Source organism: Galeopterus variegatus, unplaced genomic scaffold, assembly GCF_000696425.1.
Source record: "Galeopterus variegatus unplaced genomic scaffold, G_variegatus-3.0.2 Scaffold19479, whole genome shotgun sequence".
Taxonomy (NCBI): domain Eukaryota; kingdom Metazoa; phylum Chordata; class Mammalia; order Dermoptera; family Cynocephalidae; genus Galeopterus; species Galeopterus variegatus.
Window position 1 is genome coordinate 5,862 of NW_007745590.1, and position 8,251 is coordinate 14,112.

Below are 8,251 nucleotides of genomic sequence, written 5' to 3' on the forward strand. Positions count from 1 at the left end.
CCGATTTCACTCTCACCATCAGCAGCCTCCAGGCTGAAGATGCGGCAGTTTATTACTGTGAGCAGTATTATAGCACTCCTCCCACAGTGCTTCAGCCTCGAACACAAACCTCCTCTGTAGGTCTGCCTGTCAGTGAGTGTCTGAAGCACCCGGTGCTTCCTCCCCACACAGCCCTGGACTTGAACACTTCCTCTTTCTGTCAGAGGGGCTGTGTATTCTGCTTATTTATGGGATGGTGTTCAGGGCTACAGAAGAGAGTTAAGGGGCTCCATATGGTCTTCAATCCCCATGTGAAGGTTTCACTCTAGTGGAAGACATTTAACTTAGCTAAGAAAATGGTTCTTTTAATTTTGCTTAGCTTTGATTCCATATTTTTCTATGCTGATCTGACCAGTAAAAGTGTAAGTTTTATGGCTTGTGTTTGTAAGTAGAAGAATAAATTTTGTAAACAGTTTATTTATGCCTGTTACATATCAGTAACCTCACATGTTTCAAGTAGAAAATCTTTTAACTCCAGTAATGGGTTAATTTTTCCATATTCAATTTCCAGTAAACTGACACTTTTTTCAAATTAACTATTAGGATTATTTTGTTATTGTAAGATATTCGCACTATAATGAAGCCATAAATTGTTATTCGAAAGCAGGCTTATATTAGCTGCAAATATATACTGCAAACTCTAGTGAATCCACTAACATAAAAAAAGAAATATAAGAGATATGCTAAGAAGGAAAGAAAACAGAATTACATAAGGTGCTCGATTAACATCACAAAAGAGTGATAAAGAGTGGAAAATCAAAATAGAAGGAATGTACAAGGGCAAAAATATAGAAAACAGTAACAAGTTCGTTAGATATTAATCCAACTATATCAATAATCGCTTTACATGCCAATGGTGTAAATGCACCCACTAAGACAGAAAGATTCTCAGAGTGGTTCAAAAAACAAGACTCAACTACATGTAGTCTACAAAAAAAAATCCCCACATTAAACATAAAAACAGATATGAGTGAAAAGTAAATGGATGAATAAAGATATGCCATGCTAACCCTAATCAAAAGAAAGTAGGCATAGCTATATTAATTCCAGACAGAGCAGACTTTGTAGGAAGGAAATTTACCTGGGATAAAGAGGGGCATTACATAATAATAAAGATGTTTAATACTCCAAGAACACATAACAATCCAGAATGTGTATGTGCCTAACAACAGAGCACCGAATATGTGAGGCAAAATTGAAAAAAATGTAGGAAGAAATAGAAAAATTTACAATTATATCTGAAGAGTTCTATACCCCTTTATCAAAAATAAATAGATCCAGAAAGCAGAAAATCAGTAAGGACATAGTTGAACTCAATGGCACCATCAATCAACTGAATATACTTGACAACTGAGGTTGTCTAAATTCGAAGCAATTTATTGTAGTGAATCTTGACACTTTAGCATTAAGCCGGAAACATTATTGACATCCAAATATGTGTGATAATTTCTTCATATAACCAACAGGGTCTCCCCATTATTTTTTCTTAAATGGATAATTTTGGGGCAAATTTTGTTTTGTATAGATTTTTAAAATAAGTTCTTACAATCAGTTTCAAATTCCTCCTAGACTTGCTATGATACCATAACATGAGAGAGCCAAACAGTATGTGGTTTGAGGAGGTTTCTAATTTATGAGGGCAAGAATATAAAAAATGACTAAGATCTTTTTTAATATCTACTGCCTGAATATTAAAAATTCTTTTCCCGCATCTTCTTGCCTTAAACAGTAATATTGATTCACTAGATGTAAGAAACAGACTTTTTTTTTTTTATCCTGTCAAGTTCTTTTTGAATTGAGTGCTTTTATGGGTTTAATTCACTAATTCCAGGAAGTGACAGTTTTTAATATTTGTTTCTTACATTTGTAAACAGTTAACCTTCTAACAGCAGATACCAGACAATTCTTGAGCTAGCTCAACTCCATGCTGTTACTGGGAGAAAACTCTGATGATCCATGCTAGTGGGGGTGGGATTGACCTGGATGCACATTTCTACATGGTCAGGGTAGGGTCTGATGTTTTTTTTATTATTATTTATTTTTATTTTTATTTTATTTTTTAAAAAATTTTTATTGAATCATAATTATACATATTTTGGGGGTTCAATGTTGAGATATATTGATCAAGTCAGTATTACTAGTGTACATATTGTTACAAATTGTACTTATTCTTTATGCCCCTTGTCCAGTCTCTCCCCACCCCCTTGTTCCTTCCCCCTCCCCCTCCCCTTCCTCCTCTAATTACTCTAGTTTTCTTCTCTCCTTCTGGAAGAGTAATGGTTACTCTGTTGATTTGTTGCCTAGATGATCTGTCCAATGCTGAGAAGTGAGTTCAGGTCCCCCAATATTATTGTAAAGCAGATGCTTCTTCTGTCACTCTGGAATGGGCTTTGTGGAGAGAGACATCTTCTTTTCTTTGGTTACCGTGGGTGACTCTCCTTGTGTCAATGCACTCCAGTAGCTGGCAGACCATGTACATGGTAGTTGGGGCATCTAGCTGATTTCATGGCACCTGAAGTTATTGTGCTGGCTGTGGTGGGCTACCCAAAAGGAGGTGATGTTTTTGGCATGCTCCTTGGCACTGGCAGTGTGCATGTTGGTGGGAGGGGGGTCCTATCCCTGGCATCATGCCTCAGGTCCCTGGGTGGGCCCCATGGTACTGGTGGTGTGCCTGGGCTGGAACTGATTATTTCTCCTTTGCTTACTTCTAAAATGTGGGAACTTCCTGTGAGGACCAGTACTTGAGGTGTGTAGTTTAGCTAAATTGCTGCTTTGCTGCTGATTCCCTAGGGAAGGCTTTTTGTGCAGCTGAGGTTTTAGTGGTTGACTTCACAGGTACTTCCAGCTCTCCAGAGACCCAGTGCACCTGGGTTGTGTAGAAACTCTGATCTGGGTCTGAGTCTTTTCATCAAACTGCACCCCATCCTATTCTATATTCCTGAACAGTCACCTCTGAGTGGTTCTATGCTGATTGGGGGCAGATCAGGTGTCCTTGCTGTGACCCAGTGTTCCCCCGGTGGGCCCGTCTCCCCCACTGCCTGTACTGCAAACATTTCCCATGGGACGGGCTGTGTGCTGGTCCCTTGCGATGTCTCACTGGCCTCTGAGTGGCTCTTTTTTTTTCAGTTGTGGCTCCTCGATCATATGTGGGTTCAGGGGAACCCTATTAATGGTCTTGCTGGCCTGGGGGCCACCGAGGCCCTCTTCTCTCCTGCTGCCTCCACACAACTCCATCTGAAGGGCACAGCTGTGGCTTTTGCTGGTTCCTGCTCCATGCACTCAGCAGCTCTAGCCTTAAAGTGGCCATGGCACAAAATGGTAAGAGCAGATTTTTCTTTCTCTCTTTGTGACTTCTTCTGCCTTCATGTACTCTATAGGTCTCCTCTTCCCCTCAGCTCTACTGGCACCAGCTTGTTGTTGTTGCTTTTTTATAGCTGTAAATTGGTTGATTTGTGGGAGAGAGTGATGCTGGGGACTGTCTATTTTGCCATCTTGACCAGAGACATGTCCACTGTGTTCTCCCCACAGACACAGACCTTCACAGTGAGATGCTTTTCCCCACTACTTCAGGTGGCATGAACTTCCTCTCTATTGATGTTCATCCATATATAGAAGACATTTGATGTTACTTTGCTCACAGGATAGGCCCCCACTCTCCCACTGGCTCTTTCCACACTGCTGCACCCAGCAGGGGATCTGCATACTGTCGCCTCGGGAGGACCTTTCCCTGCAAGTCTGAGATAAAAGCTCAGCTCTAACCTTGCCTTGACTTTTCAAGACTCCTCAGTTCAACCTCAGAAAATGAGGTTCCCTGCTCAGGTCCTGGGGCTGCTGTTGCTGTGGATCCCTGGTAAGGGCAGAAGAAGATGAGGGAGGAGAATGGGGTGGGAGGGTGATCTCTGGAGTCCAACTGCTTCCCATGTGTGTTCTGTTCATGTGTGAGATGTGCACGTCTCATCCTCCAGGATGGGACATGTGATGTTTAGATTTGTGAGAGTGAGGAAGATTTCAGAAGGAACAAAGACCTCTGCTCTGGGGAAGACTATGCCACAGAAAGAGGGGGATGGTTTAGGTGATTTTAGAGGTTCCTTTGTGGCTTGCAAATCTCTATTCTTTTTTGAAATTGGATATTTTAGGGGTATGAATCAAAACCAAAACAAAAAACATTTAGACTAAAGTAATCAATAAAGAAAAATCACAAAAATATCTCATGTTTGTGCACAACATTGCACTTCTCTTTCATTACTTTAGGATCCTGTGGGGATACTGTGTTGGCCCAGACTCCACTCTCCCTGCCTATCATCCCTGGAGAGCCGGCCTCCATCTCCTGTAGGTTTAGTCAAAGCCTCATGTGTAGTAATGGATATACATATTTGCACTGGTGTCTGCAAAGCCAGGTCAGGCTCCACCGCTCTGGATCTATGGGGTTTCCAACCAACCCTCAGGGATCCCAGACATGTTCAGTGATAGCAGGGCAGAGACAAAATTCACACTGAAAATCAGCAGGGTGGAGTTGAGGATCTTGGAATTTATTACTGCATCCAAGGTACATACTTTCCTCCTGCAATGGTACAGCCCTGAGCACAAACCTCCCTGTTTGGGGTTGCCCATCTGCCTGAATGTGTTGTCAATCTGTTGCAACATAGCAGATTCTCTGAGTCTCTGGAAGAAGATGTTGAAGAACTTATGTGCAGAGTTTTCAGTGAGGGCTCTGGACCGTGAGTGCCTTGGCTACACCTCAGGCACTATATAGTAGGCTCGTTAGCCACAACAGCATTGGTACAGCAGAACTGACAGCAGAATAATGGGTTTTAATAACCAGAAAGAATGGAAGGTAGAGGAGAATTATAGCTCATGCTTATCCTCCCTACCTGTGTACGTTGATCAATTCATTTCACTCAGTGTAACATGCTGATTCATGGCAACACAGAGCTAATACATTTTTTAGTTTTATATGATTAAGTAGGTGCAAGTATACATGCACCAGCTTAACATTTGGTTTTATTAAGACACTGTCTCTCACCTACTCCACCTTCCCAGTTGCACTTTTCTTTGCCTCTCCACTATGAGGCAGACGCAAGATTTGGAGGCATCAAAATACCTAATATCAAATTATATTATAAACATATAAATAATGAAAACTATAGTATTACTGACATAAAAACAGACATAGGCCACTGGAATACAGAATTCAGAGATAAATCAAGCATGTATGGTCCACTAATTTTTTTACAAGGGCAGCAAAAACACACTGGAATAAAGATAATCTCTTCAAGAAAGCGTATTAGAAAAACTGGATAGCCACATGCAACAGAATGAGATTGGATGTTTATTTCACACCATATACAAAAATCAACTCAAAGTGGATTAAAGACTTAAAACTAAGACCTGAAACCATAAAACTCCTAGAAGAAAATGTAGGGAGAGAGTTCTTTGATACTGGCTTTGGCAGTAATTTTGTAGATGTGACACGAAAATGTCAGGCAACAAAAGCAGATTTTTTTCTCTCCTGTCCCTTGTATCACTGCTGTCATTCATTTCACTTATATAAAAGCGCGCGCGCGCACAGACACACACACACACACACACACACACACACACACACACACCCCTGAATTACTTCTTTTCTCTGCACGCACACACACACACACACACACACACACACACACACAGAGGCTACAGGGGTCTGGAACTGGGTATTTCCCTTCCACCAATTTAGTTAGGCTCCAATAAAAAATGTTAGGCTCTTATTAAATCGTTTCTCCTGAGGGGAGTCCTTGTTAAGAAAAACAGAATGCTTTGGCTTATTTCAAAACGATTTCGTTCCCCTACTTCTGACCAATCATGAAGGGGTTTTTCTCTCTGAAAACCTGCTAGAGATCCTGGGAGTAAAGCTCACAGAAGTGTGGGGGTCTTCCCCATACCTGGGTCCCCATGGAGTTTTTAACTCTCAGTTTTCCACCCTGAGCCTCCAGCATTTTGACAATTACAGTTCAGGGTTTTCTACCCCACTTCTCATTTCCACTTAGGTTCTTGCTTGTGTTTACCTGCCCTGGTCATCGTGGTTCTCTGTACCTGCTGTCTGTCTCTCCAATTTTGGAGGCAGTGGTTTGCCTGTGCCCTTACTTCCATGAGAGATCCTAAAAGAGTTCTTGATTTTTCAGTTTGTTCAGCTTTTTACTTGTTGTTAGATGGAGTGGCAACTTTCAATCTCCTTACGTGTTATACAGGAATCCTTCAATCTATTTCCAATATGTCCCAATTATGTGCTAATATTTATTACCATTAGAAAGCACTTTGTAATGACATATTTTAATATGTATATGATAAAGTGTGTGTGTGTGTATGATTACTGTCCATTCCCAACTGCAGGTGCCCATGGGGACGTTGTGATGAACAGTCTCCAGGCTCCCTGGCTGTGTCTGCAGGACAGAGGGTCACCATCAGCTGCAAGTGCAGCCAGAGTCTTTTATCCAGCTCTGTCAATAAGAACTACATAGCCTGGCACCAGAAGAAACCAGGACAGGCTCCTAAGCTGCTCATCTACTGGGCATCCGCTTGGCACCTGGAGTCCCTGAATGATTCAGCAGCTGTGGGTCTAGAACAGATTTCATTCTCACCATTAAGGCTGAAGATGTGGCAATTTATCAGTCAGCAGTATTATACAGTTCATCCCGCAGTGCTTCAGCCTTGAACACAAACCTCCTCTTTGGGTCTCTCTAGTACCTTGCTCCCCACACAGTTCTGGATTTGCACACATCCTCTATCTGCCTGAGAAGCTGTGTGTCCTGACTTATTTATGGGAAGCTTATCAGGGTTCGGGGAGAATAAGTGGCTCTGTGTGTTCATTAATCCCTCTTGTGGAAGGTACGTCTCCAATGCATGACATTTCATTGAGACAACATACGGATCTTCTAATTTTTGTTAGCTTTGATTTTGTGTTTTTCCATGCTGATTTGACTGGAAAACCTATAATTTTTAAGGTTTGGCTCAATTAGCAGAAGAATACACTTGAAAACAGTTCATTGATGCTTCCTTTTATTAGTAACCTCACATGGTTCAGATAGGAAATCTTTCAATTCCAATAATGGGTTAATTTTTCTTATTCTATTTTTAGTACTTGAAAAGATTTTTGAAATTATTCTGCTGGAAGTGAAATATCTGATATTATTGTTAATACTATTGAAAATTTAGTTAAGAAGTTAAATATTTACTTATTTTTGTGATGGTAAAAATATAAATTTGGTAAAGTGGACTGATTGGTTATAATAATTTTTATTACAAAATAAAGAAATCTAAGGTATGTAAATTTACTTGGAACTGATTGTGGTATACATGTGGTTGTAACTATACACAGGCAATCTGTGATATTCTGCTAAATGATAGAGAAGTTTTAGTGGTAAAAATTTTAATATATATATATATGCGTACATACATATACATACATATTATATAATACATGCATATACACACTTATGCACTCATGCCCCCCATACACACATGCACACTCAGTAACTGAATAGCGACCTTTATAATTGTTGTAGTTGAACAAATACAAAAAAATTCACACACTACTTTTCTCTTTGCTGCCAATTATCATCTGATATTCAGAAAATTTGGAGCCTTTGAAGAAGTGCACAAATCAACCTACATGCCCTACAATGGCAATTAAGTTTCTGTAAACAAGATCTTTTGGTTTTGACTGAATATTATTCAAAAACAATTGAAAACCTTTAATTATTTATTTAAGTGCCCAACCTCCAGCTTTTGAAGCTTTTAGTTAATCACTAAAAAATAACTTTGCAAACAGAAGGACATTGAAAACATGGTAGGAATACAAGAAATTAAACAGTGGGAACTCCATCAATGATTCGGTTTTGACATTTTATTATTGCATTTTTGAATAACATGGCTGATTATTCAATTAGCCCTTTCTGTAGTTTTGTTGAATGGAAAACAGTGGACACCCCAGTACATGCTAAAGTAATTGCTGCCCAGGCTCTGGAGTCATTCACTTTCTTAACATTGACCCTGGTGTGAGGTGTGAAAATTCCCTTTGGTGGGTGCTGCAGTGGTTTTGGATCCCAAGGGAATGCCCATGGTTCATGGGAAGATGACTGATGCTGAGAGGAATGGCTTTCTCTTGCTAAAGTGGAGAAGGGTATTTGTGAACTGGGAGGTGGGTAGAAGAGAGCCACCTGGATAACTGGAA

The 8,251-nt window shown here is 40.4% G+C and overlaps 1 pseudogene; it reads left to right on the plus strand.

Moving 5' to 3' along the window:
• Positions 1–6,411: 6,411 nt before the first annotated feature.
• LOC103583073 lies at positions 6,412–6,621 on the plus strand (annotated as a pseudogene).
• The last annotated feature ends 1,630 nt before the right edge of the window (positions 6,622–8,251 follow it).